The sequence below is a fragment of the Malaclemys terrapin genome, chromosome 20 (genome assembly GCF_027887155.1).
Source record: "Malaclemys terrapin pileata isolate rMalTer1 chromosome 20, rMalTer1.hap1, whole genome shotgun sequence".
Taxonomy (NCBI): domain Eukaryota; kingdom Metazoa; phylum Chordata; order Testudines; family Emydidae; genus Malaclemys; species Malaclemys terrapin.
The window spans coordinates 177,769-203,733 of NC_071524.1; the positions used below are offsets into that span (position 1 = coordinate 177,769).

General features: G+C 55.8%; 2 pseudogenes; both read left to right on the plus strand.

Moving 5' to 3' along the window:
* LOC128826719 (immunoglobulin superfamily member 1-like) overlaps positions 1-19,038 on the plus strand; it is a 35,752-nt pseudogene extending 16,714 nt beyond the window's left edge.
* A 4,151-nt stretch (positions 19,039-23,189) lies between these two features.
* LOC128826724 (leukocyte immunoglobulin-like receptor subfamily A member 6) overlaps positions 23,190-25,965 on the plus strand; it is a 161,267-nt pseudogene continuing 158,491 nt past the window's right edge.

Sequence of the window (25,965 nt, forward strand, 5' to 3'; positions counted from 1 at the left end):
CTGTCCTGTCTCTGTCCTATGCCACTCGGCTAAGAATAGATTCTGCAGTGACACTACATGAGAGGGAGGTTGGCCAGATCCCTCCACCCTCATTCTCCAGGGTGGGCGCTGGGGAAGAAAGGAGCCAAGTGCATCACGGGCTTCCTGGGGCCACAGCCCCCAGCGCAGTTCCTAATTCTGCTCGGGCCTCAGGCTTGGTGGAGCTGGGCACCGGGGAGTTGGTGGCAGCGCTGAGAGGTCCCCACTGCCCTGTCATGGCATCGGCTCTCACCATCCTCCTCCTCAGTGAGTACTGGAGATAGTCAGGAGTGTGCCCATGGGGGGGGGAATCTGAGACCAGAGTGTAGGATCCAGTCACTCTGGGATCTGGTCCCTAAAGACCCATCTCCTCTCCAGGCTGCTGGCTGGCTGGGCGGAGCAGGGTGTCAGGACGTGAGTATCTGTGGGGAATGGGGCAGCTGGGGGAATTTCCACATTAAGGACAAGGGATGTGGGTGGGGGGTGAGGGGCACCAGTCCGCCAAAGGGATGATCCTGTCAGACACCCAGAGGTGGGGAATGAGACCTTGCCCTACTCATTACAGGGAAGGGAACCTGCTAGAACAGCTCGGAGATTTTGTAAACATGTTTTCTTGGTTGCCTGTCCTGGGAGCTGCTTGCTCAAATGACCCAAATTTGGACCAGGAACCCCACAGGGTAGATCCCAATTCACCATTTGACTGTGATGGGGGCAGGGCTGGGTTCTGATCTCAGCTCCTCTGGGTCAATCCAGAGTCACCCCTTGTCACGGACTCTCAGATCGTGCCCACTCTTGGCCCCGTGCGGTCCGTGGCGTGTACCCCTTTCAGTGCGACAGCCCTTCTCGGGGGTCCACTCTCTCTCGGGGTCAGGCCCCTCCACCTCCTGGAGCCGCACCTCTCTGAGCCTTAGCACGTCTGTCTCTTGCTGTGGGCCCCCTCAGGGAGTCCACTCGCTCTGGACCCCCAGGGCCTCCACCCCCGAAGGGGACGATGCAACCCTGTTCTCTAGACCGGAGTGACTCCCAGCCAGTGTAAAACAGGAGGGTTTATTGAGAGTTGAACAGCACAGGAAACTCTCAGGGCCTCAGGCCTGGCCTTTCTCAGCCTAGCACATCCCAGTCTCTCTGCATCCAGGTGGGCTCTGCCTGCTCCCCCTCTCCAGCCCCAAGCCCCGCTGCTCCCAGCTGGGCTTCCGAGATCCCCGGCCCCAAGCACTGCCTCTGTCCATTGTCTTCTCTCCAGGTAAACAGGGTTGTAAACTGGGGCTTCCTCTCCTCGCTTCTGTCCTCTGGCTGGAACCGGCTGGTTCGGTCACTGGGTCCTCACTCTGCAGCCCATTGTCCTCCCACTGGCCAGAACCGGCTGTGACTCCTGAGCTGGACCTCTGGGTCACCAGTTGCTGGGGTATCCATCCTCCCGGCCATTGGCTGGGGTCCCAAGTTCCCTCTCCAGTCCTCTGTAATAACAAACTCCCTCTCCCCTCGTTAAACCAGTAACCCCCAGGGAAACTGAGTCCCACCACTTCCACATGCAAACCATTGAAACCCCACCGAAAACAAGAAAATCCCCCACTTCGTCACACCCCTGACTGCAATGGGGGCAGGGACAGGTTCTGATCTCAGCTCTTTGAGGTCAATCCGGAGTCACCCCTGATTGCAGCAGGGGCAGGGCTGAATTGACCCTGCATAACTAAAGCAATCAGAGATTGGAAATATCCTTTCCCCCCTGCTGTGTCTCACCCCGGCTGTGAGCCACGGAGCCGGGCCTGCACCCCAGGGACGGGCAGGCGGTAAAACGCTGGAGCGACAGATGGGCAGAGGATTGAATCAGATGGATGTGGTTTGTGTCACCCTCACTTACTGCCTGTTTGTTTGTGAATCAGGGGTCCTACCCCAAACCCTCCATCTCTGTCTCAGTGTTTTCCCCAGGAATTGAAATTAGGGGGAGGGTTTCAAATTTATGGGGGTGGGGTCAGGGCCGCTGAGGGGTGAGACCGTGAGGGTGAAGGGTTATATGGCACCCTAGTAAAAACTGAAAAATGTTTCATGACCATTTTATTAGATTTTAAAATCCTCACACAAATTAAAGTTGGCTACTCAAGCCTTCTATGAAGCACTACATCTACATCCTTCTTGGTTTCTTGTTATAATATTGCACAACTCTGTTAATGAACTTCTTGAATGCAATGCATTAATCTTTGGTGGCTTCTCATGTGTCCGGTACTTCCATTCCTTCAGGTGATATGCTCATTAGTTCATTCACATGATCAGGGAGAAGGCGACTTCTTTCAGAACACAAAATTCTATTCAATGATGAACAAGAACACTCAACTGTAGCTGTTGCGACTGGGAGTAGCGAGAGATGAATTCCTACTTCTTTCAGCCCAGGAAACAGCATAAAGATCAGATCGAGCCACTAGTGATGATAAAAAAGAAGTTGAAGTCAAATCTTCATTCATTCGTCGTATGATATTCCACTCTGTTCAAATTCTCTATTCTGTCCTGAGCACATGGCAGCCCCATTGCTGGTAGTGCCTCACTTCACTCAACTGTCGGTGTTTTATAGATTCATAGAGTCTAGGACTGGAAGGGACCTCGAGAGGTCATCGAGTCCAGTCCCCTGCCCACATGGCAGGACCAAATACTGTCTAGACCATCCCTGATAGACATTTATCTAACCTACTCTTAAATATCTCCAGAGATGGAGATTCCACAACCTCCCTAGGCAATTTATTCCAGTGTTTAACCACCCTGTCAGTTAGGAACCTTTTCCTAATGTCCAACCTAGACCTCCCTTGCTGCAGTTTAAGCCCATTGCTTCTTGTTCTATCCTTAGAGGCTAAGGTGAACAAGTTTTCTCCCTCCTCCTTATGACACCCTTTTAAATACCTGAAAATTGCTATCATGTCCCCTCTCAGTCTTCTCTTTTCCAAACTAAACAAACCCAATTCTTTCAGCCTTCCTTCATAGGTCATGTTCTCAAGACCTTTAATCATTCTTGTTGCTCTTCTCTGGACCCTTTCCAATTTATAGGACAGGGGTCTGTAAAAGCTACGTAGAAGTTGAGTAGAATCTAGAAGTCGCTGTTGTAGATTTTTAAGAATCAAGTCTGTGTACTTTTTCAGTTGTCTTAACAAACACTTCTTGTCCTCTTCACTTAAGGATTCAATGTAAATGCCTTCATTAGTCAACTTCTGGATGGAAGTCTTTGCTTCTTCCAGTACTTTTTCAATGGATAGCTCTCTGATCCAAATGTAGCTTTTACTGCTGGACAAAGGTCTACTACTGTTGTAGCAGATGCCTGGATGGCGTTGTTTAATGACCCAAGTGGTTTCAACAGTAGACTTACTAGAGAGAATGGCAATAGTCTTCTCTGAACGTAGTAGCAAAAGTAAATCCACCAGCCTCACTACTTAGATCCATCCCATCTTGGTAGATACTTTACAAAGCCAATAATAACGGCTGAAGTAATTTTAAGACAACAGCCAAGGATCGCTCATGAGAAAGCCAGCAGTTTTTCCCAGGTTGGACTAATTTGAACTTCAGTCCCAGTGTATCGTCTACATTTTCCAAGATATTCAGTCCTTTTGGACTCTTGCTGGAAAAAAGAATATAATGAAGACATTAAATTTATAGCTTTTAAAAAAATGTCTTTTGAAGAGTCTGCAGCTCGTACTAGTGCTAGTTGGAGTAGATGACCTCTGCAGTGTGTATAGGAGAGATTAGGGTTACACTTTTCTCTTGTGCTCCACCATGTCTTCCAGAGAAGTTTGGAGCTCCATCAAATGCACAAGCAGATATCTGTTTGGGGTCCAACTGATAAGCATTTAACTCTTCTAAGATGTGGGTTGTCACAGGTGCAGCCAATCTTTCTTCTATAACTTGAACATCTAGAAATGTATCTACTGGCCTACCACTGACATCAAGATAACGTACACAATGACTTACTACTTGATACCCATTTGCATCGGTGCATTCATCAGCCATGTATGCAAATTTTCTGAACGTGGTGAGAGAGTTCTTCACTTTTTCAACTGTGGAGTCTTTCATTGTTGCACCACATGCGTCTAGCCGGTCAGTCGAGTTTCTTGCAGAAAGATAGTGAGCATTTGCTGATCTTGTTTAGAACCAGTGTTCAACTTCAGGATGAACAAGTGACAATGCAGTTACCACACACTACAAACTGGAGGCCAATGTTATCTCTTGCTTAAATAGAAAGTAGGATGCCACGGCAATGTTTGTTTGCATGAACTGTTATGTCTCCAGTATTCTTAACAGCCTCATTAACGCTCACCGGTGTTGCCCTTGGTTAGTGGAGACTCCGAGTTCAGAGGTGCGTTCACATGAGTTCACCTCCCAGGTGGGGCAAGAAGATACCTTGCTCGTTCCTCCAGCTGCTCACTGTTTGCTCTAGCCACTGCTGTTCATTGTGCCACCGTTCACTCCATTGCTTTGTTGCTAATGTCCCTGCACCATCACCTTCTGCTGCCACCTGCCACTGTGACCTCTGCAAGTTGGTCTCTTGAGGTTCCACCAGCTCTCGGAGATTTCAGCTGAGCTCTCAGTGGGGGAACCTCACGGCTAGTGTAGGCTGGCCATCTCTTCCACAGAAACACTGTCCCAGAGCAGATCTAAGCACTTAGACCTGATTATCAGTGATTTCAGCTGTCCTGGTCACTCAACAAAACAAGACTATCTATGGAGTCTAATCACCTGTGTCTTTAAACAATGGAGAGGGAAAGGTCAAATAGTACTTGTGACTCAGGCAGACCATCAAGCAAAACACCTGTCCCCACCCTCTCTCATGATGCCCTAAATCAGCACAGGCTAAGTACAACTGCCCTTTACTCATACAATAAGAACAACAACATTTCATTATTCCTGCAGTCAAGTGATTTGTAACCCAACCCCAGCCAAAATCTATCACGTGGGCAACACAGCTCTGTGTGCTGGATACCTGGATTAGGTGTGAATGTAAATACACTTTGGTCCTGAAGCCTTTCCCCCCAGCTCATCACTAGCTGGCAAGGAGAGCTCCTAGACTTTGCTTACAAATCATCATTTGAAATTATTAGGTTGGCTAACATCACTGAAATGAATGCACTGACATGATCATAAAAACAACAGCTGTATAAGGAAGCTAGTCTGTTCATACTTTTCAAATCTATTCTACTTTTTCAGAGACCTATTTTATGATACACTTTATATGCTTTTAAAGTGTGTCTTAATGTTTCAATTTCAATTCAAATGTCCAAACAGTCACTAAATTGGCAACACTGCACGTGACTAGTTCACAAAATGGGGGGGGGGGGTGTTGGGAAAATTCAGAGCCATGGGGGGGGTGTAGGGAAATCCCTGGGTGGGGTGATCTCTGGGGGGGTGGAGGGGGAATGTCACCATCTGGGTGTCGCATCAGCACCAGGGCATGAGGTTCCTCCTCTACAAGGCTGGAGACAGGAACTATCTGACTTACACAGACCCTGCTGGCTCTGAGGCTGAATTTCCCATCACCAGCGCCAGACGGGAACAGAGCAGAAATTACACTTCTCGTTACAGCTAAAGAACAGGAGAAGCTGCCTACTTGGACTTTAGTGACCCTGTGCACATCATTGTAGCAGGTGAGGGGCCCAGTCCAGCATCTCGGCTCCCAGCCCCACACTCAGCCAGATGCCCACGGGGTCTCCGTGAGCCCTGGTGCCCAGCAGATGGGATGTCCAGCCCAACCAGTGAAGGTTGGGTGGAGGGGGGATTTCTTGGCGCTGTGGTGCTTTTGTGCCCTGGAAACCAGGAGAGACCCTGACCCTGTCTCTGCCCCGTCACTGACACTCCCCGCTGGGGATGGGGCGCAGTGGCCATGCTGGGGTCTCTCATGCCTGTCTCCCTCCCACCACAGAGCTCAGCGCCCCCAAACCCTCCATCTCCCTCAGCCCTAGCGGGGGGGGGTCACCTTGGGGGGAGCCGTGACCGTCCAATGTCGGGGTTAGCACCGGGGTCTGGAGTTTGTTCTGGACAAGGCTGGGGCAGGAACTCAGCAGCATGGGGCAGGGACTCGGCTGGGGTCAAATTTCCCATCCCCAAAGTGAGCCGGGCAGAGGGAGGCAGCAACACCTGCTATTATCCCCCGACTCGGATCCCCACACCTGGTGCAGCTGGTGGTAGCAGGTGAGGGGCCCGGCTCAGCATCTCCACTCTCAGCCCCACCCCCAGCCAGCCCCACAGGGCAGCTCCACGCCAATGGGACACTCAAAGCCAGACTCTGCCCTGAGCCCTGGGCCAAGCAAAGGGGACTGTCACGGATCCACCGGATCGGGGTTATGGTCCCAGCTTTGGAGCAGCCTCTGGGAGCCCTCGTCAATGTGCCAGACCCCCTGGGGGGTCTCGCTGTTCCTTCAGGGCAAGCCCCACAGCTCCCCTGCCTCCTTAGGCTGGACCCCTGGCCCGGCTGCCCCCCGGCTCCCCATCACGAGCGATGTTTGGTGAGTGCCACTGAGGCAGATCCTAAGGGAGCCTGGTACAATCTTGGGGAGCAACGCGCCCCTCTGCAGGGCACCCCGCTGCGCGGGCACACTGGTTGGGCTAGGAGGCCACTGCACCCAGCACATGAAGTTCCGGGTTTTCCCAGAGAGAAAAACGTTATAGCCGGGTCCAGCCTGGCTCCCCAGAGCCCCTGCCAAGCGGTGCCCCCCTGGGCCCCTGATCTGTCCCTTGGCTCCCTCTTTGTTCAGGTTCCTGGGCGAGCCCCGGCCTCCCGCCTTTCCTCAGTCCTTGGCTGTCTGGCTGGTCACACCCAGCTGGCTTCCTGCGGGGGCTGGGCCATCCATGGTGGTTAGTTGGTGGCAGGTAGCAAATGTCCCAGAGATGGGCTTTGCCCTGGGGCCCCCCAAATCCCAGACACCGTTCAGACATTTGTCGTGGCCTGGCCGGGAGTAAACAGCCTTTGTTCGTGACCTAGTTAACCATGCAACATAGAGGAGAAACTGAGGCAAACATGGAAGTTGTACAAACTGTTTACAGAAAATTCCCATTCTGTCACAGGGAAGCTGGCCAGGGAGCAGGGACGGAGTCACTGGGGGTGTTCGTGTGTTCCCCAGCCTGGGGGCAGCAGCTGCTGCTGGAGATTCAGAGCAGAGGGAGGGGAGATCCCTGCCCCCAGGGGGAGCTGCAGAACAGGGGGTCATTGACCTGTCCCCCTGCCCAGGCCCACATGTGGGGGGCCGGGGAGAGCTCAGCACCAGGAGGGGGAGAGGGAAGGGGAGAGGACACATTGAGGTAGCTTTTATGTGGTTTTGCATCCTGTTAATAAACACAGAACCACAAACCAGCCCCCCCGCGGGCAGTCCCCAGCCCCCCATCCCTGCTCCGGGAGTGTGTGTCACACCTAGGGGAGATGGGATTGCTTGAGGGGGGGCAGGGGGACCCTCCTGTTCTAACCACTACACCCTGTCCCCTCCCAGAGCTGGGATAAATTACAGGGACGCTGCCGGAGAATCAGGTTTACGCTGAGTTTCACTGGCAGTAACAGAAATAGCAAGCGGGCGCTGGCTCTGGACACACATCTCCTTTTCACACATTTTTTGGCTGCTCCTTTAGCAACTTAGGATCCAAATGTATCCCTCCCTCACAGGGGCCTGCACCGACAGCCCCTCTGCCTGGTCTCTGTCTCACATCACTTATCTAAGAACAGCATCGGCAGTGACTCTACCTGAGAAGGTGGTTGGTCAGGTTCCTCCACCCTCATGCTCCAGGGTAGATTCTGGACCCAGCTGGGTCAGGAAGGATCTCTGCCCCGCTCCATGGGAGAGGGTCACTCGGTGGGGGGCACAGTGTGTGTGTGGGGGGGAGCCCTCCTCTGCTCTGAGCTGCTGCTCCAGGGAGGCTAGACGGGCCTGTTGGAAAAGATCAGGACAATCTCGGCACCTCTTGATACCTCCTGAGATTGCCCCGTTCCCAGCTGGTCCCCAGACTGGGCAGCTCCCTGTGGGGCTGGGAGGTGATGGGGGGGGGGGGGTACCAAGGAGCTGCAGGAGGGGATGTGGTTTGCTGGGCATGGCAGGGAGCTGGCTTTGCTCTGACCACAGTAGATTTGGCCTGGAGATTGCAGAGAAACCATCTGATGAGGAGAAAGGGGCCGAGTGTATCACGGGCTTCTTGGGGCTGCAGCCCCCAGCGTAGTTCCTCATTCCGCTCGCACTCGGGCCTCAGACTTGGAGGTGCTCAGCACTGAGGCGTTTGTAGCAGCGCTGAGGGGCCCCCCACTGCCCCTTCATGGCGTCTGCTCTCACCGTCCTCCTCCTCGGTGAGTATCGGAGACAGCCAGGGTGTGTGCCCATGGGGGGGGGGGGGTGATCGGAGACCAGGGAGTGAGTCCATGGGCGGGGGATTCTGAGACCAGGGCATGTCCATGCGGGGGGGGTGGGGGGAGAATCTGAGACCAGAGCGTGCACCCATAGGGGGAATTTGAGTCCTGGGCATTTGCCCATGAGGGGGGATCCAAAATCAGGGCATGTGACCCTGGGGGCGCGGATCTGAGACCTGGGCGTGTGCCCATGGGGGTCAGGGATCTGAGACCAGGGTGTAGGATCCAGTTGCTCTGGGATCTGGTCACTAACGAGCCGTCTCCTCTCCAGGCTGCTGGCTGGCCGGGCACAACAGGGTGTGGGGAGGTGAGTATCAGTCTGTGGGGAGGATGGTAACATCAAGGATGTGGGGGGTTGCATGGGGTGGGAAAAAGAGGAACTGAGCCCTGAACCCCACAAAACTGAGCCCAAACTCCCCCTGTGAGCTCAGACCCAGCCCCGCAACCCCATGCAGTAACTAGGAGCTGAATCTGGCTCCCAGGGTCTGACAAAGCAGATGGGAACCGTCCCCTGGTTCAATGTCCTGCCCCCCCCCCCCCCGCCCACAGGCTGTGAGGATTGGGGGGGGGGAGTTGGGGCGGCCCGTGGATTTATTTCAGCTCATACAAACACTAACAGGATCCGTCTGTGGGCTCTAGATCCCCTCGGGGAACCGAAACGTTCACTGTCTGTGCAGCCGTGGGGAGAACCCCCCAGATCTGCCCCTGCCCCCAGATCCACCCCAACAGCTCCCTCCCCTGCTCTCACAGTCCCCACCCTGCATCCCAAGGCCTGGGGAAATGTGGGTCTTGTGTGACTCCCGTAGGGTCACAGACTCTATTTCCAACCCCGGGGCGGGTGGCAGAGCTGCAGGGGGCCCACTGGTCAGCAGGGCCGGCTCCAGGGTTTTTGCTGCCCCAAGTGGCAAAAAAAAAAAAAAAAAAAAAGCCACGATCGCGATCTGCAATTCGCTGGGAGGTCCTTTGCTCCGAGCGGGAGTGAGGGACCGTCCGCCGAATTGCCGCCGAACAGCTGGACGTGCCGCCCCTCTCCGGAGTGGCTGCCCCAAGCACCTGTTTGGCAAGCTGGTGCCTGGAGCCGGTCCTGCTGGTCAGGCTCCCTGGCTGGCCTCAGGCGGGGTGTGGGGGGGCAGGTGAGGCCGGGAGGGCTCTGCGCTGCTCCGCTCGGCTGGGAGGGAAGGACGAGGACTGCCCAGCCGCGTTTGCGGCAGGGCACTCCTGTCCTCCGCGCCACCGCCCCCTACAGGGCGGCCGGAGCAGAACACCACCAAAAAAAAAAAAAAAAAAAAAGGCGGCCGTGCCGCCCTAGGATTGGGCAGAATGCCGCCTCGAACAATCTGCCGCCCCAAGCACCAGCTTGCTCGGCTGGTGCCTGGAGCCGGCCCTGCACCCACCACTGAGGCCGCGTGTCACGGAGTATTGGGGGACTCAGGGCCCTGCACCCCCGGCTTCCTGCGATTCACCATGACTCTCAGCCAGCCAGTAAAGCAGAAGGTTTATTTGGATGACAGGAATACAGTCCAAGACAGGTCTTGCAGGCACAGACAACAGGGACCCCCTCAGTTAGGTCCATCTTGGGGTCCCAGGGCATCCCAGCCCAGCCCCCCTTGGGAGGTCAGAGCCATCTCCGCCCCCCAGCCCTCTCTCCCTGCCTGCTTCCAGCACTCTCCCTTCAGCGACCCCTCCCACAGCCTTTGTTCAGTTTCCCGGGCTAAGGAGTCGCCTCCCCTTCAACCCCTTCCTGGGTTCTCATGTTACACACTCAGGTATGCGCCCTCGGGCAGATCCCATCCTGCAATGCAGACCATCCCAGCAGACTCCCCTGTCAGCATTCACAGACCACCGTGAGAACAGGCCCAGTTCGTCACATCTCTCCCCCCTTCGAGACCGAACTGAGCAGGGTCACTTTAGCCAGTGACCCGGGGAAGTTCGAACCTACCCCCGTTCCCATGGATGCCCCCGCATCCCTCCAGTTCCTTGGTGAGAATTACACCAGGCCCCTCCAGTTTCACGCCCCCCCTTAGGTCGGGGGTGCTTGATGGCACTCGCAGTTCGCATGTGGGAAGGTTTATGCGGCCGGTGCCCTTTTCCCACCCCCATACCTCTGGGGTTCCAACTGGGCTGTGGTCTTCTCCCAGCGCTCCAGTCTGGAGGTCTGTGCTTTGGGCTCTCTTGGTTCAGAGCCGCCCTTTTAACCTTGGCCACCCTCTGGAAAGGATCCTTTATGCTAGGCAAGGGTCCTAAAGCTGTTTTCCCCTTGTCCCAGGCCTTCCTCCCCCTCTGACAGGGGTCACAGGATCCGCAGTACTGTCGGACAGTAACAAAGACCCCAGGCCAGTAAAAGCTCCGTAGCAGCCTCTGCTGGGTACGCCAGGTTCCCTGGTGCCCTGCGAGGGGAATGTCATGGGCCCGGCACAGCAGCTGGCGGCGATACTTCTGGGGTACCACCAGCTGCCTCCTGATCCCCCCTGACTCCATTTTCCCTGGGGGAGCCCATTCTCGGTACAGGAACCCCTTCTCCCACAGGAACCTTTTCCGGCCACCTCGTCCCATGGTCTGTACCGCATTGAGGTCGGCCAGGTCCCTTATCTTCCGCAAGGAGGGATCTCTCTGCAACTCGGCCTGGAACTCAGCAGCTGGGACAGGGATGGCCACCTGCTCTTTCTCGCCCGCTGGGTCCGAAGCTGCAGCCTCCCTGAGCCGCGTCCCCGGGCGTTCCCTCCCCACCAGCTTAGGGTCCCGCGCCTCAGGCAAAGCACCCCCCCCAAGGCCAGGGGGCAGTGCCCCTTGCCTGCTCTGACCGCGGGTCACAACTAAGGCGGTCTGGGGGCTGCTTGGCCAGTCCTCTAGGTCCCCCCCCATCAACACCTCGGTGGGCAAATGGTGGTGCACTCCCACGTCCTTGGGGCCCTCCTTGGCCCCCCATTTCAGGTGTACCCTCGCTACGGGAACCTTGAATGGGGTCCCGCCCACCCCGGTCAGGGTCAGGAAGGTGTTGGGCACCACCCGATCTGGGGCCACCACCTCGGGCCGGGCCAGTGTCACCTCTGCGCCCGTGTCCCAGTAACCATAAACTTTCTTCCCCTCCACCTCCAGGGGAACAAGGCACTCGCTCCGCAGGGACAGCCCCGCGCCAACCCTGTAAACGGAGAACTTTGAATCCGGAGCATCTGGCCCCCCAGAGAAGCTAGCCTGGGGCTCTCCTCCCTCCTTAGCAGGTGGTACTCTGCCAGCCCCCCTTCCCTGGGAATGCTGCCTCTCGCCGGGCTGGGTCTCTACCCAGTCAACCCTCTGTGGGTTCGGCCTGCTCAGTCTGTCCCTGAGCCTGGGGCACTGGGCCCGTATGTGGCCCTTTTGGCCACAGTGGTAGCAGCCCATGTCCCATGGGTCCCCTTGAGTGGGTCGGATGGTCCTGATGCCGGATGTTCCCCTCTGATGGGGTTTTTCTGTATTTTCCCACGGGGAGGTCCCATGGTGACTCTCTCTCTGCGTTGTGGTGGGATTGCTCCTTTGGGACTCCTCCCTTTTATCTCCTGACCGGCTCTTTACGAACTCATCGGCCAGCCGGCCTGCCTGTCGCGGGTTCTCTGGCTTTCTGTCCACCAACCACAGCCTCAGGTCAGATGGGCACCGCTCATACAGTTGCTCCAGTACCAGCAGTTTGACCAGGTCCTCCTTCGTCTGGGCCCCATCAGCCCACTTGCTGGCGTATCCTTCCATGCGGGCGGCTAGTTGCAGATATGAGATCTCAGGGGTTTTATCCTGATTCCGGAACCTTTCCCGGTACATCTCAGGAGTCAGCCCAAACTCCCATAGCAGGGCCTTTTTGAATAGCTCGTAGTCCCCTTTCTCTGCCTCTTCCAGTTGGCGGTACAATGCCACGGCTTTGGGGTCCAGTAAGGGGGTAAGGACCCGGAGTCTGTCCGCGGGATCAACCTGGTGCAGCTCGCAGGCCGTCTTAAAGGCCTCCAGGAAGTCATCCATGTCCTCCCCCTCCTTGTATGGGGCCATGATGCACTTATCAAAGCTCCGTGCAGTCCTGGGTCCCCCCTCACTCACCGCAGCTGGGGGTTCGCTGCCCCTCAGTCTCGCCAGTTCCAGTTCACGCTGATGCTGTCTCTGTCTCTCTTCACGCTGATGCTGTCTCTCTTTCTCCTCCCGTTCATGCTGACGCTGTCTCTCTTCATGCTGTCTCTGTTGTTCACGATCCTCCAGCTCCCTCAGTTTTAGCTCTTTCTCCCATTCCAGCCAATTCCGCTCCCCGGATGCCGAACGCCGCCGGGAGGATCCTCTGCTGGCCGGCGAGCTTCGCCGGGGGGACCCCCTGCTGGCCGGGGGGGTCACGGCGCCCTCGGTATTTGCTGGGCTCCTCCCCACCCTTCCCCTAGGCATAGGAAGGAGGGGTCTCGGGAAGCCCTCAGCAGCCGGCTGACCACTCCCAGCTGGGACAGACACTGGTGCCTGCGCTGCATTTGCCAGGCTGCTTCCCTGAGACACAGGGATCAGTTCATTCGCGCGATCTTCCGCCTCCAGCTGGGCAATGAGCTGTTCTTTGGTGAGCCTCCCAATGCGCAGCCGCCTCTGCTTGCACAGCTCCACCAGGTCGCTCTTAAGCCGCTTGGCATACATCTTCCTGCTGGCCACTCACCGGCCTGTGTGCTCACAGCTCCCCACAGTTCCCAGGGGGCCCCCTAGTGTGCCAGCCCTTCTCGAGGTCACCGCCTCTCTGCCAGGGTCGAGCTGCAGACTCCTCCGCCCCTGGGACCACTCGCTGCGATCCCCCCGGGGGACCCTGTTACTGCAAAAGTCCTTCTCGCTGGTCACACACTCCCAGGGGTAATAACCGTCTCTCTCTCACTCTTCAGCACGCCTGGTCCCCGTCAATCCCCCTTCGTTTTACTGCTCCCCAGTCACTTACTGCAGGAAGCGCCGTCCACGGGGTGCAGTAGATCCCGCCGCTGCCACCAGTTGTCACGGAGTATTGGGGGACTCAGGGCCCTGCACCCCCGGCTTCCTGCGATTCACCATGACTCTCAGCCAGCCAGTAAAGCAGAAGGTTTATTTGGATGACAGGAATACAGTCCAAGACAGGTCTTGCAGGCACAGACAACAGGGACCCCCTCAGTTAGGTCCATCTTGGGGTCCCCGGGCATCCCAGCCCAGCCCCCCTTGGGAGGTCAGAGCCATCTCTGCCCCCCAGCCCTCTCTCCCTGCCTGCTTCCAGCACTCTCCCTTCAGCGACCCCTCCCACAGCCTTTGTTCAGTTTCCCGGGCTAAGGAGTCGCCTCCCCTTCAACCCCTTCCTGGGTTCTCATGTTACACACTCAGGTATGCGCCCTCGGGCAGATCCCATCCTGCAATGCAGACCATCCTAGTCACACTCCCCTGTCAGCATTCACAGACCACAGTGAGAACAGGCCCAGTTCGTCACACCGCGCGATGAGGACGGGCCCCAGGACTGAGTGACGGGGCCTGCGTCTCACGGCCTGTCTGCTTCCCACTGCAGAGCCCAGCTACCCCAAACCGAACATCTCCCTGAGCCCCAGCGGGGGGGTCTCCCTAGGGGGAGTCGTGACCGTCTGGTGTCGGGGGCAGCTCCGGGGCATGCGGTTCATGCTGAATAAAGAGGGACGCCATTTCCTATCTGTGAATTCGGCCGGGTTTGAGGTTGTGTTTCCCATCAGCAATGTGAGCCGGGAGCACGGCGGGAGCTACAGCTGCTCCTATCACAGCAGATCGGAGCCGTTCACCGTGTCGTACCCCAGCGACCCCGTGGAGCTGGTGCTGAGAGGTGAGGAGCCCGGCTTGGCGTCCCCGTTCCCAGCTCCAGCCCCACCCCCAGCCAGACCCTCACGTGCCAATAGGATGCTCAGATCCTGTCTCTGTCATGACCCAGCAGAGGGGATGCCCGGCCGGGGAGCGGGGACGGAGTCACTGGGGGGTTCCTCAGCCAGGGGGGAGCAGCAGCCCCTGGAGACTCGGGGCAGGGAGGTGACTTTAACGCTGCCCCTTGTGCGTAGGAACCGTGAGTCGCTATTTAATCCCGTGATCCCATCCCCTCTGTTCGCCAGGCCCCGGCCCAGGCCGTGCCCCAGCCGGGGCTGAATGAAGCAGGGGCTGCAGGAGAAGCAGTGGCTTGGTGGACATGGCACTGGGCTGGGACCCAGGAGATCTGGCCCAGCTCCTGGCGCGGCCACAGACTCTGTGTGATGGGAGCACGTTGCAGTTTTCAAAAGTGTCCGTCCTTGTGGGGGGGGGCCTCAGTCTTGGGGAATCTCAAGCCGAGCGCCCACAAACCGAGGCAACCACCATTACTGGAGACCTCTGCAAACATTGGCCTCAATAGCACTGGGGGAGCATGGGCCTGTCTGCCATGATCAGAGCCCCGTTGTGCCAGGCGCTGCATAAACACAGAGTGAAGAGACAATCGCTGCCTTGGGAGCTCACTAAGGAAAGTGAATCTGTCTGTGCTTCAGTTTCCCCTGTGTAGAAGTTGATAAGGACCCCTCCCTATCTCCCGGTGGGGGCTGACTCCCTTCCTGTGTGGAGCTTGGACCCTGTGGTGCTTGGCACCAGAGACCAGCCCGTCAGTCACTCTGTGCTCGGGGGGGCAGACGCAGTGAATGAGGCGGGGGCCACACCCACACATGGGCATATGAGGATCCCAAGCAGTAGGGAGCTGCGGCTCAGTGTCTGTGGGGCTGGGAGCCCAGCTCGCAGGCCCGGGATTCTGGGTGGGGGGTTTTCTGGGATCTGGGAGGGAATCTCTGCGTGGGGGCCCTGGATCTGCCCATGGCTGGAGCCGGACGGGGAGGCCGGGGCTGGGTGGGTGACCAGGTCTGGCTCTCACAGACTGTCTCCTGTGCGCAGATCCCAGCTTACCCAGACCCTCCATCTCTCTGAGCCCCACTGGGGTCACCGCCCCAGGGGCAGACGTCACCATCCGGTGTCAGGGACAGCGCCGGAACGTGACGTTCTTCCTGCACAAGGCTGGAGACCTGAACCCGCAGCGACACATGGACCCTGCTGGGGATGGGGCCGAGTTCCACATCCCCACCATGGGCCATCAGCATGGAGGGAGCTACAGCTGCAGCTACCGGCCCCAATCAGAGCCCTTTGTCTCCTCAGAGCCCAGCAACCCCGTGCAGCTGGTGGTAGCAGGTGAGGGGCCCAGCTTGGTGTCTCTGCTCCCAACCCCACCCCCAGCTGGATCCTCGGGTAGGTTCTCCACGGATGCCATGCTCAGAGCCAGGCTCTGCCCTGAGCTCTGGGCCCGGCAGAGGGGACGCCCAGCCAGGGAGTGGGGACAGAGTCACTGGGGGGTTCCCCAGCCAGGGGGAGCAGCAGACACACGAGATTTGGGGCAGAGGAAGGGGGATGGGGGAGCTGCAGACCGGGGGGGCCTTTTCCAGGCAACACATCAGTTAGGGGGTGATGGGCGGAGCTGAAGGTTTTAAACCTCAGTGTATAGTACAGACTTGCACAGTCCCCTACAAGTCAGTGGTGGTGCTGTGCACAGAACCCAGGAGTCCTGGCCCCCATCCTCCCTGCTCTCCCCACTAGACCCCACACCCCTGCAGAGCCAGGGACAGAACCCAGGAGTCCTGGCTCCCAGCCCTCCCAGCAGAGAAGCCAGGCAGTGAATGGACCCTGGAGACTAGACTGGGCTGTCACCTGCCAAGGAGCAGAGCTCTGGGTCCCCAGGGGCTGGGGTTGCTCCGTGTCTCATGCTGTTAGCCCAGCGCTCAGAGGAAACTCTGGCCCCTGTGGAAAGGCATCCAGGAGCCCGTCCCCAGGGCTGCCAGGTCTGACCCACCCCTGAGGCCGTGTGGTGAGGACGGGCCCCAGGACTGAGTGACGGGGCCTGCGTCTCACGGCCTGTCTGCTTCCCACTGCAGAGCCCAGCTACCCCAAACCCAACATCTCCCTGAGCCCCAGGGGGGTCTCCCTGGGGGGAGCCATGGCTGTCCAGTGTTGGGGGCAGCGCCAGGGAATGAGGTTCGTGCTGAATAAAGATGGACGCCATTTCCAAGCTGTGAACTCGGACAGGTTTGAAGTTGTATTTTCCATCAACATGTCTCGGGAGTACAGTGGGAACTACAGCTGCTCCTATCACAGCAGAACGGAGCCGTTCGCCGTGTCGTACCCCAGCGACCCTGTGGAGCTGGTGGTGAGAGGTGAGGGGCCCGGCTCGGCGTCCCCGTTCCCAGCCCCACCCCCAGCCAGACCCTCACAAGGGCTCGGTTCCAATGGGACACTCAGGTCTGGTCTCTGCACTGAGCCCTGACCCAGCAGAGGGGACGCCCGGCCGGGGAGCAGGGATGGAGTCACTGGAGGGTTTCCAGCTTGGGGGAGCAGCAGCAGCTGGAGATTCAGGGCTGACGGGGGGGATTTCTGCCCCCTGGTCTGGGCGGGGGTGGGAGGTGGAATCCACCATTGAACCAGCCATGGAAACAGGTCATGGTGCCTAGGGGCTGGGGCTGGTTGAGGTTATGGGGGCAGTAACTCTGGGTGGGTGGGGCCCAGACATGAGTGGGAGGGGCAGCCCCCTGCCCCTCACTCACTACCAGCCCCCCAGCCCCCCCAATGCCTCCTGCCCTGCAGGTCGCTGCCTAGAATTAGCTGGGGGATGCCAGGGGAGGGGCAGGATCTGGGGAGCTGGGCTGTGAAATTGGGACCAACTAGGTGCCATAGTCCTGGGGCAATAACCCCCCTTCTTGGGCCACATGACATCCTGCTGGCAATAGGAGTGAGCAATACCCAGAATTCCCTCTGTTCTTGCTTCCCCTCCCCCCAGTGGGGTCCCAAGTAACCCCTGAGCCTTCCCGCAGTAGATGTTCTGTTGCCTCTGGCTGTGCCCTGGTCCCCATTGCCCTGGCCACCGCCCAAGGGTGGGGGGCAGCGGTTGAAGTACCAGCTTCTCCCCCTCCCCGTGCGCACTGCCTGGCTGTGTTTGGCAGCAGCCGAGATACCCCGGGGATGGGCTCACCTCACAGCAGACAGGCCGGGGCAGAGGCACCTGTGGGGGTGGACAGAGGGGTCCTATGGGGACAGGGAGCTGGGGTGGTTCCCTGTTCTGGGGGGCTAAGACCCTGAGGCTCTGATTGTCCCCATCCCCTGGCCCAGTGCTGGGGTTCCGTGTGTCTCGGGGGCAGTTCGTCCACCTGGGAGCCCCCTCCACCAGGGAAGCTGAGGCTCAGCCCCCCGGGGCAGTAGGATGCAGCCTCCCCTGAGGGGGTCTGGCCCCAGGGAGGCCCTAGAGCCGCAGCACCTGGGAGACCCCCAGAGGGGGATGGGCTGGACGTGACGGACGGGCGGTTGGGGGATCCGATCCCAAGGCAGCACCAGCTGCTGATTTTCCCCATCTGAGCCGCCAAGTGACTTTACTCTTCCCACGCAGCAGCCCCCCTGGATTTCACCAACGCCAACATCGCCCGCCTGGCGCTCGGTGCCGTGGTCCTGCTCATCTTGGGGCTGATCCTGGCTGAGGCCTGTTACAGCCGCCCAAGGGGGCACCCTAGGTGAGGTGACCTCCCCTTCTGTGCCCCTTGCTCCCCCCAGCGGCTGGGCTGAGGGTGACACGGGCCCCTCTAACGCACCGTCTCTCTGCACCCCCAGGAGCCTGAATCCAGCCATGCAGGGAAGAGAATCTCCCTGGGGGACAAGTGGCTTCCCCGTGGGGTGCTGAGACACCGGCACAAACCCACCTGCCCCCAAACACCCCTGCCTCAGAGAATCTCCCCCACAAACAGCTCTCGACCTGACAGCAGCACCCCAGGATTGAACCCCCGATGCCGTGTGTGACGTTGCACTCCATACATTTATGGAAATATGCTTATGAGTGTAACTATGATTAACTGGAATATGCTTTATGCAACAGGTCTCTTGTAAGGTATCATTACAAAGCTTATGATCTACTGAGTGTGTTCATCCTATTTGTATGAATGTATCTTTCTTGCATCTAAAACTAGAAATATGAAAAGCAACAGAGAGTCCTGTGGCACCTTTAAGACTAACAGATGTATTGGAGCATGCATCTGACGAAGTGGGTATTCACCCACGAAAGCTTATGGTCCAATACATCTGTTAGTCTTAAAAGGTGCCACAGGACTCTCTCTTGCTTTTTACAGATCCAGACTAACACACCTACCCCTTTGATACTAGAAATATGAAGTCAACTCTGAGGTCCTCTTGTAATCATGCAAAGAGTGGGCCATTAATGGTGGTTTAGAATCTTGATGGCTCCCATTGACTAGGATGAGTTACTGTAGATGGCTCTGTTTTCCTGCAAGCCTCCACTGCATATCTATGGGGCAATCCTGAAAGAATGGAGGGGGGCTCATGGGACATGTGATCATGTCACAGGATACTGGAATCCATCTTTAGCCTGGTGCTTTTCCATTTAGAAGGAGGAGTGGGAACACACAGAGAGATAAAAGATTCCCCCTGTGCCAAAGCTATAAAAGGGGCTGGAACAGAACAAAGGGGGCTGCCAGTCATGAGAAATCCCCTAGTTACCACCTGAGCTGGAGCTAACAAGGACTGTACCGGGGAAAGGATTGGGCCTAGACTAGGAAGGAGTCTAGTCTGTGAAAGAAGCTCATTGGCACATCTCTGAGGGTGAGATTTATCTGTAATCAGTTTCTTAATATATTATGCTTAGACTTGAGTGTTTTTGTTTTAATTTGGTTGGTAACTTACTTTGTTATTACTTGAAACCACTTAAATCCTACTTTTTATACTTAATAAAATCACTTTTGTTTATTAATTAACCCAGAGTAAGTGATTAATACCTGGGGGAGCAAACAGCTGTGCATATCTCTCTAACAGTGTTATAGAGGGTGGACAATTTATGAGTTTATCCTTTATAAGCTTTATACAGATTAAAACGGATTTATTTGGGGTTTGGATCCCATTGGGAACTGGGTGTCTGGGTGCTGGAGATAGGTGACCTGCTGAGCAGTTTTTGGTTAAAGTCTGTAGCTTCGGGGTGTGGACCAGACCTGGGTCTGTGTTTGCAGCTGGCTAGCATGTCTGGCTCAACAAGGCAGGGTTATGGAGTCCCAAGCTGGTAGGGAAACCAGGCTCAGAGGTAATTTCAGCACATCAGGTGACAGTCCCAAGGAGGTCTCTGTGACTGAACCCATCCCAGTGGCGTAGTCAAGCAGGGTCTGTGCACAGCTGATTTCTTTGAGACACTGGTAGTGATTTTAAGTGAGTTTTAAGTGTGGTGGCCGGAGAACAGACAAAGTGTTTAGTGGTTTGTTGTTTTCTGTTTGCTTATTTTGGGTAAGGGAAATAGGCACAGAAAAGTAAGCGAAATAAGTAAGAGTGAAGCTCAGAAGAAGCTAGAACTGCACAGGTTGCAGAGTGCCCAGAAAGGCTAAACACTGGGCGCTGGGGAAAAAGTCCCTGTTAACTGAGAAGCCCCTGAGCTGCGTGAATCTCAAATTCAGTGAACTGCAGAGAGACGTGGCCCAACCTCTTGGTCTGTGCTGAAGCTAACTGGAATGTCTAACTCAGCAAGACAGGAGTGAAGAGGCAGCTGTACTGGCAGGAGGGTTGTTCTCACTGGTATCCCAGGCCCTCAGATGACAGTCCCTCGAGGGGAAACAAATGGAAATCGATGCACAGTTTGCCCGGGAAAAAGGCTGCCATGGAGGCAGAAGCAGCCAGACGAAGGGCTGCACACCAGCAAGCACTGGACTTAAAAGACAAAGAGATCGAAGCACTGAAAGCTGCCCAGGAGGAGAAGAAAAGAGAACTGGGTAGCAGATGCCTTGTCCAGAAAACCGGAATCTTAGGTATAGTGTCTCTGCCACGGACAGTGTCCAAGTCTCTGGCAGTAAGTTCAGGAGGAAGGTGTGATGTTGAACTCAATAATGTTTTAGGGAAATATGCTTATGAGTGTGAATATAATGTGACTAGAATATGCTTTATGCAAAAGGTCTCTTGTAAGGTATCATGACAAAGCTTATAATCTACTGAGTGTGATCATCCTATTTGTATGAATGTATCGTTTTTGTATCTGAAACTAGAAATATGTAGCATAACTCTGAGGTTCTCTTGTAATCATGCAAAGTGTGGGCCGTTAATGGTGGTTTAGAATCTTGATGGCTCCCATTGACTAGGATGAGTTACTGTAGATGGCTCTGTTTTCCTGCAAGCCTCCACTGCATATCTATGGGGCAATCCTGAAAGAAGCGAGAGGGCTCACGGGACATGTGATCATGTCACAGGATACTGGAATCTATCTTAAACCTGGTGCTTTTCCATTTAGAAGGAGGGGTGAGAACCCAGAGAGAGACAAAGGATTCCTGCCTTGTGCCAAAGCTATAAAAGGGGGCGGAACAGAACAAAGGCGGCCAGTCATGAGGAATCCCCTAGTTACCACCTGAGCTGGAGCTAACAAGGGCTGTACCAGGGAAACGATTGGACCCAGACTAGGAAGGAATCTAGTCTGTGAAAGAAGCTTATTGGAGCATCACTGAGGATGAGATTTACCAATATTCCGTTTTTTAATATATTAGGCTTAGACTTGTGTGTTTTGTTTTATTTTGCTTGATAACTTACTTTGTTCTCTCTGTTATTACTTGAATTCACTTAAACCCTAGTTTTAATAATTAATAAAATCACTTTTGTTTATTAATCAACCCAGAGTAAGTGATTAATGCCTGGAGGAACAAACAGCTGTGCAAATCTCTCTATCAGTGTTATAGAGGGCAGACAATTTATGAGTTTACCCTGTATAAGCTTTATACAGAGTAAAACGAATTTATTTGTGGTTTGGATCCCATTGGGAACTGGGTGTCTGGGTGCTGGAGAGAGGAATACTTGCTGAGCTGTTTTCAGTTTAGTCTGCAGCTTTGGGGGTGTGGACGAGACCTGGGTCTGTGTTGCAGTGGACTAGCGTGTCTGGCTCAACAAGGCAGGGTTTTCTAAGGTACCAAGTTGGCAGGAAAAACGAGCTCAGAGGTAATTTCAGCATGTCAGGTGAGAGTCCCAAGGACATCTCCATGACCAAACACGTCACCACGTATTTACACAGAAGTTTGAGTAATGCATTTAAATCACACTACAGAATTATATTTCCTGCACCTGTCAGAAGCAGCGCAAAGCCATGGGGGACTCAGGGGTAACAGAGGAGCTGAGGGACAGGGAAGGAGCCTAGGAGTGAAACTGGAAGGGTTTGGGTGTGGGCGGGAGAAGGGTTTTTTGTTGGGGGGGGGATTGTTAGGGATCTGGGAAGCCTCCCCCATGCAGACCCTGTCTCACCTCAAGCCTCTCCCATTCAGTCAAGCACATCAGCCCCTGTCCCCGCAACCCCCATGTGACCTTGCAGGCCCCTTCCCCCATCCCCAGACTCAACGCTGTCACCCCACTAGTTCCTGAGCCCCAGTCTGTGACCCCCCAGCAGCCCTGGGTGCCCCACTCTGCCCTAACCTGGCTCTGCGGCAGGTGCTGTGATGAACTTCTGCTCCTGGGGGAATTCTGCAGCGCGGGGCAGGCAGAGAAATTTGTTCCCCACAGAAAATGCATTCTGCCCCAGAAATGCTGCAGTTCTGCCTTTTGCCCACCAGGGGCCGCTGTGGAGCCAGAACAAAGGGCATTGTTCATGCTGCTGGGTGGTCTGGCGCCACAGCGGCCTCTGGTGGGCAAAAGGTGGAACTTCAGCACTTCTTGGGCAGAATGTATTCTCTGCGGGGGAAAAAACAAAATTAAGCAGGACAGTTGAATTGTGCTTGTTCTAGTGTTGCCAACCCTCCAGGATTGGCCTGTAGTTTCCAGAAATTAAAGGTTACAGACACACGGGGAGGGGTTTGTGTCTCCCCAACTCACTCCTGTTTGTGTGTGAACACAGAGCTCCCTGCGCCCGGACCCTCCATCTCCGTCAGCCCCAGCGGGGTGATCGCCCTGGGGGGAGCCGTCACCATCCGCTGTCAGTGTCGGTGTGAGGCCATGAGGTTATTTCTGTTTAAAGATGGATGCCGAATCCAGGAGCTAGATGCTATGGGGATGGGAGTAAATTCACCATCCCTAGCGCCAGATAGGAAGGGAGTTACAGCTGCCGATCTCGCTCCAGATTAGAGCCACCCAGCTGGTCAAATCCCAGTGATTACGTGTGGATTGTTGTAGCAGGTGAGAGGTCCAGGTTGGCATCCCCACTCCCAGCCCTACAGCCTGCCAGATGCACAGGGGTCTCTGGGCCAATGGCAGGTTCAGAGCCAGGCTCTCACCTGAGCCCGGGGCCCAGCAGGGGGACTCCCAGGTGAGTATCAGGGACTGAGCCCCTGGAGATTAGGGAATGAGGGATCCCTGCCCCCAGGCGACCTTGGGGTGTCACTTAACCTGCCTGTGCCTCCATTTCCCCTCGTACAAATGGGGGATAATTATCCCTCCTGCACCTTGTGGCTGGTTAGATTGTCAGGGCTTGGTTCTAGGGCGGGGGCTTTTTCTCGCCGTGTCTGTGCAGCACCCAGCACCTCTGACTCCCAGCCCCCTCCTGATCTAACCACTAGACCCCACTCCCCTCCCAGAGCCAGGGATAGAACCCAGGAGTTCTGGCCCCCAGGCTGCAGGGCCCCATTAAGTAGATAGACTGGTACAGAGAGGTGCTCTGGATTTTAGGCATTTTCAGGCGTAGCTCCCAGGAATCTCTGGGATGTCAGAGAGGTTCCTCTGGCTGGGGCCCCGTCTCTGGGACCGTGCGGAGAGGACGGGGCGCAGTGACTGTGCCGGGGTCTGTCTCATGACCTGTCTCCTTCTCACTGCAGAGCTCAGCTACCCCAAATCCTCCATCTCCCTGAGCCCCAGCATGGGGGTCGCCCTGGAGGGAGCCGTGACCGTCCGGTGTTGGGGTCGGCACCAGAACGCGAGGTTCCTTCTGTACAAAGATGGAAACCGGAACACGCTGGAGGATGTTGAGCTGGCAGGGGCTGAGTTTCCCATCCGCAACGTGAGCCGGAGAGACGCCGGGAGCTACAGCTTCATTATCACGACAAATGGTACCTGTTCATCTGGTCACATCCCAGTGACTCCACGGAGCTGGTGGTAGCAGGTGAGGGGCCCGGCTCAGTGTCTCTGCTCATAGCCCTACCCCCAGCCAGCCTCTGTGGGGGTCTCTGTGTTGATGGGACACTCAGAGCCAGGCTCTGCCCTGAGTCCTGGGCCCAGGAGAGGGGGCGCCCAGCTGGAGAGTTGGACAGAGTCACTAGGGGGCCCCAGCCAGGGAGGAAAAGCTACCGCTGGAGGTCCTGAGGGGGGACCCTGGCCCCAGGGAGGAGCTGCAGAGGAGGGGCCTTTCCCAGGGGGATGCTCCCCAAGGCTGCCCCTGTTCAGGGGACGCACAGAGGAGTTGGGGCCCAGGGGCTGACTAGCCGGCACCGTCCCAGCCACGTAAATCCCACACACACACCGGGATGGACCCTGATAATCGATGCTGAGTCATGGCGGGGGGGAGGGCGGATCACTGATGGATGCTGGTTCTATTCCCATAGGGGGAACCGACCTGACCCAGCCTGGAGTGGCGCCGACTCCCACCCGCCCGGGCAGCGCGGGGCCAGGTACCGGGGCGGGCAGGAAATCTATTGAGTCACAGATTATGGGGCCGTTTCCCCCAATGGTTGCCCAGGGGGAGGGATGGAGGCTGTTCTCAGGGGTAGTGACTCCCCCCAAACTCACCAATGGATTTGGGAGGGGGGAGAAGCCTCCTGTTTCAGACACGAGCCTTCCTTTAATGGGGTGGCCGGAGGCTTTCTCTGGGGGCAGCTGGGCCCGTCAGTGGCCCTGGGGCTGGAGCTCCCTGTGAAGCAGCCAGGAACAGCCAGCATGGAAGGCAGGATGCCGGGCTAGATGGGCCCCTCGGCCTCAGCTGGTGTGGCCAGGCCTGGCTGGTGCCATGGTACCATGAGGGGCAGTGGCGAGCGGCAGTGGGATGGAAATGATTATTCAGACAGCACCCCCTAGTGCCACACTGGGACATTGGGGCCAGGCCTGATTGCCATGGGAGAGCACCCCCTACTGAGCCCCCTGCAGACCTGCACCCCCAGCACCTAAATCCCCCAAATCTTGCTTGCTCTGACCCCACTTGATTGACCCCCTCCTGCCTCCCTTCATCATCATCATCATGTTCCTATGACACCTCTGGCGTTTAGGGCAGTGACGAAGCTCCTCCACTCCTGTCTGTTTCTGGCAAGTCTTTCAATGGTTCCCCAGCTGTGCCCCAGGTTTTTCAGCTCGGCTTCCTCAGCTCTTCACCAGGTTGTTTTCGGGAGGCCTCGTTTTCACTTCCCTTCAGGTGACCATCTGATTGCTACTCTGGTGATGGAATCAGTTTCCATCTGAAGCACACGACCGATCCATCTCCAACGCCTCCTGGCAATGACCCTGCTCAGATCCCCTTGGCTGCACGGTGTCAATAGATCTTGGTTTGAGATTGTTCTGGGCCAAAAGATACAGAGGAGTTTTCTGAGGCAGGTTGTATGGAATGAAGCCAGTTTGGACATGTCAGACTTTCTCATTCCCCAGCATTCTGCACTATAAAGTAGTGTTGAAAGTATACGGCTCTGATAAATCTTGAGTTTGGTGTGGGTGTTGTATTTTGATGGTTTCCAGACTGTATTTAAGCTCCTGAAGGTGTTCCTGGCTTTATTGATTTTGTTCCGGATGTTCTGGCTTGTTCCACTCTCCTGGCTGATGGTGCTGCCCAAGTATGTGAATGTTTCTACATTGGTGAGAACATAATCCTCTATCCGTACTGGTGATGGTGAGGTCATGATATCTGTCTTATTGCGGTTGATTTTCAGTCCAATTTGTTGGCTGAATCCATTGAGTCAAGTTGTTTTTTCTTGTATGTGGTGTTGAGTATGTGATAGGAGAGTGACATCATCTGCAAAGTCCAGGTTTTCAAGGGATGAGAAGAGTGTCCATTTCATGCCTCTTGGCATGTCTTCTGTTGTACGCCACATTACCCAGTCGATGGCAATGCTGAAGAGGATTGCAGACATGACACATTCCTGACGTACTTCTGCTTTGACTTCAAAACTGAGCTCACTGTCATCAACACTGCATGTGAAGTTGAAATAGAAGCTTTTGATGACGTTGATGATACGGAAAGGAATTCCATATGCCTGCAGAATGCACCATAGGCTGGTCCTGTGAATGCTATCAACAGCCTTCTCACAGTCTATGAAACGTATGTCGAGTTGCTGTTGCTATTCTAAGCACTGTTCTATTATGTTTTGTAGAGTGAAGATCTGGTCTGTGCATCCACACGCCCTTTCCGAAAACCAGCTTGCTCTTTTCTGAGAACGCTATCAACTGCCTCTGATGTACGCTGGACTAGGATCTTACACAACACTTTGCTCGGCACAGATAAAAGTGTGATACCACGCCAGTTATTACAGTCACTGAGAGTTCCTTTCTTTGGTATCTTCACTAACTATAACCCCATTGGTCCACGCATCTGGCACTTTTCCCCTTTCCCAGACTGATGTAAATAGAGGGGCCAGGATAGATGCTGCTAATTTAGGATTTACCTTGAACAATTCTGCATTCAAGTTATCCTTGCCAGGCGCTTTCCCATTTTTAAA